A 5385-nucleotide genomic window follows, 5' to 3' on the forward strand; every position below is an offset into this window, starting at 1 on the left:
CACATTCACATGAAAATTACTCGGAATTAGAAACGCTTATCATTTATTAAAAAGTATATAGTAATTTCATACTTAAAGTACTTTCAAAGTTTGTATTCTGAATGTGACGGGACTTTTCCTTTAAATGTGAAAATAACATGTGACCACATCTGAAATGAACATGTGGTTCATGTATGATTCGTATTAAACATTAGAATCAAATGGGATACACGTGGTTTTTCATGTTTTTTCTGCCTCAAGTGTGTCATCAAGTCACAAACTACAAATACTTATTTACGTACTTAACTAGAAATTTTGGCTATCTGTAATTTATAGGAGTAATTCATTTTTGGACAACTTTTAACTTTTTAGTTATCGTCCAGAATTGTGGACAAATGTTCCTTTAATAGGGTACTGCAGTAAAGCTTCTGCCATTTACATTTGTCCTGCATTACTTTTACTTTTATACTTTAAGTAGTTTTGAAAATGGCACTTTTATACTTTTATTGTAGTAAAAAGCTTAAGTTGATCCTCTAACTTCTACAAAAGTGTTTTAAACAGTAGGATTTATACTTCTACTGATCATTTATTGAACAGGATGGAATAATTTCTTATAAACCATTTATAGGGCCAGTAACCGTTCTTGATCACTTGCATAGCCCTTACAAATAGAGTCTCCCCCTGTCTCTCAGTGAGGTCTAGAAGCAAAAGATCTATATCCAGCCATTAAGCAAAGATCCTGCCACAGGGCTGTGCATCTCATTTTGGCATTTGACCAATTAGATGAGCCCTTTAATGATATATTACCTACTGGAAATTAAGTTGAAAAAATAGTTAACAAGTCAAGAAAAATTGTTAAAAAGGTTATTGAAAAGTTAAAAAGTAAAAGTAAAAAGTTAATAACCCTAGTTAACAATTATCTTTAGGTTTATAAACTCCAAAATGTAAGTGCCAGTATCAGCATTAATGCATCTAAGGTTATTTCAATCTGAAAAACTAATATTGCTTGCAATATTTTAATTTTGAAATAAATTAATTGTAAAAGTTTCTTTTTGCACTTAAAATTGTTATTTTGGTATAGTGTTATTTATTTGTATTTTTGTAACTTTGTTTAATTTGTCAGAAATATCCGAGTTTGCACAAAACTGTCTGGCTTTAAACATTAAAGTTGATGTTATTTTATTTTATTTATATTATATCATTTTAAGTACTTTTTAACTCTTATTACAGTATATTCTAGTATGAGTATTTTCTACTTTTAATTGAGTAAAAAAAAAAAAAAAAAACTTGTGCTGGTTTCTATTTAACCCTTTAAAGCCAAGTGGATCATATTTGTTACATGAGTTTTCTGCTTTATCAGTGTGATAGTTTTTCTCTTGAAAGCCAAAACTTACACAATCAGACAAATGTAGTGAACAGAAAATGTGTAAAAGATTACACAAGATTACAGCCTAATGTATCAAAACTGATGCAAATAAAAATAAATAATTAAATAAATAAAATAAAAAAAACTGATGCAAATAAATGATCTAATTTAAGTTTAAGTACAAACTTAAACTTAAATTTAAGTAAAAAATGTCTGTTTTTTTCTCTTTCATTTGTCAGAAAGATCAATGATAAAACTTTCAATCCATTATTTCATGCTCCCGGCTTTAAATGGTTAAAGTGGAAGTGATTGCTATTTTACACAAGTAAAATAGCTATAAGTTTATTTGGATAACTGTTTTAAAAGGATAAATTAATTTAAAACAAACATCTTTATCTGATATTGAAATGTTTATTATAATCCTAAATTGTGTGTGTGTGACTGAAAAGCATAGTTTTTCACAGTAGTATTTATCTCAGTGGGTATTTTTCTCTTTTGGAGCTAACTGTGTCAAGTGAGGCCATAACATGTGTGCTCTGGTTGCCCCACAAATGCGGATGTCATTGCGCTTCTGTCCCCTCTGCATGAGACCGGGCCCCGCAGGCATATAAGGGTCTTTGGGCTCATGTAGTGTCTGCAACAACCAGGGTATCGTCTAATATTATTTATATTTCCGAGTATTACTTCAAAAATAAAATTTCACGTAGAGAAAGCTTGATTCTTCTTTGTCTCCGTTTCTTCGCCGCAGACAGCGGCGGTTAAACACTTGCAGTGTGATTCCTGCATCTTCATCAGACCCAGGCCTGAAGGAAAAGTGTCGTCTTTGAATTTGCTGCAGAAGCACAGCTTTCTGGCCCCCTTTCTCCCCCCCCCCCTCTCAACTTGCCCCTTGAAGTTTTTTTTTTTTTTCCAGCTGAAAAGAGAGCAGGATTGTGCATAAAAAAAAGAAGGAGTTTAATCTGGGGAATGAGTGCTTTGCCATGAAGCCCAGCTCTAGGGAGAGTGCCAAGCAGGGCTGGGCAGTGTATTAATATTTAAATTCCAGTCCAGATAATCAATAGAAGGGGGTACTTCTGTGCACCGTTACTCTCAGATGGGAAACGATAATAGGGAGAAAACCTGCTGATTAGCCTCCTTAGAAGCTCTCTTCTCTGTGTAGTGCTCAATACTTTAGGAGTGATTATAACCTATTGAGGCAGAAAACCTGATCGAATATGACCTCTTTTGAGTTCCTTGTTCCCTCAATAGCGTGTCAAAAAGAGCATTCAGCAGTTCGTGTTGCAGGATCACGCCTCTCTGAATTATTCTACATTCTTTTTTTTCCATGCATATGGTGCTCAAGCATATCGGTCCTAACATAATGCTTAATTTGACTGCTAGTGCCATAACAGGCACCAACGGGGAACTTATATTTCATTCTTCTTTTCAGTGTACATAAAAAAAAAAAAAAATCCCAGCTTAGTCCTTTTTGTCTTTTGAATGCTTTGAAGTCCTTTCAGCCTTTAGGGGGACTTTTTGTGCTGTGGATTGTGGTGTGCATTCACTGTAAAGGCACTCAATACCGCAATAAGACCACAAGCAAAACTGAGTGTCTTAAGCAGGACCACACATCTGAGGCATTTGCATAATTTAAAGGAGGGGGAAGAGAGAGAATGAGAAGAAGGCAAGAAAGCAGTGCACCTCATTTAAGATGAAATTTAAGTCAATGCATTTTTTTTTCCTCGACCTGTTGGTTTAAATGCATGTCTTGGTTAAAAACGACCTAAAAAGGGCTAAAATAAAAAAGTCTGGGTATGGTTCATTGCAGCTTTGGCCACTTTAACGCAACTTGCCTTAAAATCTTGATGTTTAAGAGAGATCAGGTTTTTTTTTTTTTGCTTTTGTCCTCACTTTGTCCTCAGTTAAAGCATCATCACACATAAAGAAAAGTGGGTGTGGGGAAAAGGGAGGCAGGGGGGGGGTTCCAGTGCTTTTCCTGAGGATAATATCTTGTTTGAAGGGCCAGCAGAAAGAAAAGCAGAAGGAGCTGAAGTAGTGCTGGTGAGGATCTTGAAAGAGAGCAAGGCCAAAGCTGAACTGCTCAGTTCATTTTCCACCTCACTGGGTATCGTAATCCACCTCGGCCAGCTGCTAACAAGATTGAGTCTGAAGTTTACCTCCACAATGAGATAATCAGATTAAGATGCACAAAGATCAAATAATGACCCGGCTTTAGGGCAAGTTCAGCAGGCCCTTGATTGTGATGTGTGGTCCTTCAGTAATATTAAGAAATTCCTAATGTCTTACCAAAATATGTATGTAATTATCCTGCATGGACTGGAGAAAGATCAAGGCAAATTTCATCTAAACTAATTTAATCTATTTATCTATCTAGAAGAAACAAAAAGTGAAACAAAAAAATATTGATGAACTTCCTTTCTAAATAAATTGCTTAGACATTTAAGAATGAAATAGCTTTTTGTTTATTTGTTTTGATCAGCTGAGGCTATCAGTCTTCATGTCTTGAGGTTAAGAAAACCAATTTGGCTCTCCAGAACGATCTATAATTGACTGCTTTTGTCTTCTGCTTCTTTTTCACAGTACGCTGCCTTGCCTTAATGGAGTAACGGGATTATTCAGGGGAGCATACAAATGTGATTGTCTCACAGCAGATGGCGTGGACTGCTTCACCTTTGACAGAAGTTAATTAAGCCCTCCATATTGTGTCTATCTGACGAGAGATACGTAAATAGATTCCCAGCTATGCAGCTCGGTCTCTTTCGCTCTTGATGTAGAACTAGTTCTAGTTTCAGGGCTGTTATTTATGTTGAGTTTCACATGAATTTACAACCATGCCTTCTAGAAGGTAGTTTTGTCCCCACTGGTAAATAAAGCTCCACAATCCAACTCAATGGTTTTCTTACTCGAGATTTAAATTTTAATTAAGTTGGAAAACGCAAACTTGATTTCATTTAGCAAAAACTCAAACCTTCAAACCCACTGCAAAGCTAACGTGTTCTCCTCAGAACATCAAAGGTCTGCAAGGTAGAATTTGAAGAAAAAAAGGATTACAAAACCAGGAAACTGCGGATTATTAAACTGAGTGAAGCCAGAATAACAAAATAGTGTTCAAAGTACCCATCATGGAGGGGAGAACCTGCTGAGTGCAATATAAAAGTAGGGGTTAAGCTTATTGTAAACTCTCTCCACTACGTTCCAAAGGTAGAGGTTACATATGATTAGAGGAACTCTGCTGTGGCCATCACTGCAAGCTACTTCCGTTCCAGTTGAGCATTGCTAATTTTTTAAAACCCTCCACCACATGTGTGGCACTACTGCCAAGCTCCCTTTTTTCCCCCTCTCTTTTGATCTGGGTTTAGGGGGTTAGCTGCAATTTTATGGTAAAATGCCCACTTGAGCTCTAATGTTTAATCACGCTGAGCATTTCTAAAATCAGGTCAGGAAATAAGTTGGAGAAAGTTGAGGACCTCATAAGGTAGAAAAGTATTTTTGTGTTCTGCAGTACTAAAATTGGTCTTTTTTAAAATAAACTTTGAAAATTTAGATTTCTGTCTGGCATATTGGAAAAATTTTTACTTTTTTTCATGTTTACTTCTTGTTGTCCTTCCTGCTGCTAAAATTTACTTGACCTTTTATCAGTGCTTTAAATTATATACTCTGTTCAATACATTTACCCAAGTTAAGCAGTTTTGACAACTTAGGACTGATTTTCAAAACTTCACAGGAGTGCTAAACCTCTTAGGCATAAAATTACATATGAAATTTGTAGCCATGCCGTGTGTGATCTGCAGCGGTTGCGTGCATTGGATAAAAGGTGCAAAACTAGCAATAAGATTCAAAGTAGTAACTGCAACTTTCAAAGTCATGATGATGAATTTATAGCAATTAAATTCAGTTTATTTATATGGCTCCAATTCACAACACTTGTCATCTCATGGCACTTTCCAGTTCACCAGATCATACAGTCCGATTGATTCAAAAATTTTCTATCTGAGGAAAACCAGCTGATTGCATCGACTCATTGACTTGAAGGCAATCCC

The sequence above is a fragment of the Cyprinodon variegatus genome, unplaced genomic scaffold (assembly GCF_000732505.1).
Source record: "Cyprinodon variegatus isolate N-32 unplaced genomic scaffold, C_variegatus-1.0 Scaffold53, whole genome shotgun sequence".
Taxonomy (NCBI): domain Eukaryota; kingdom Metazoa; phylum Chordata; class Actinopteri; order Cyprinodontiformes; family Cyprinodontidae; genus Cyprinodon; species Cyprinodon variegatus.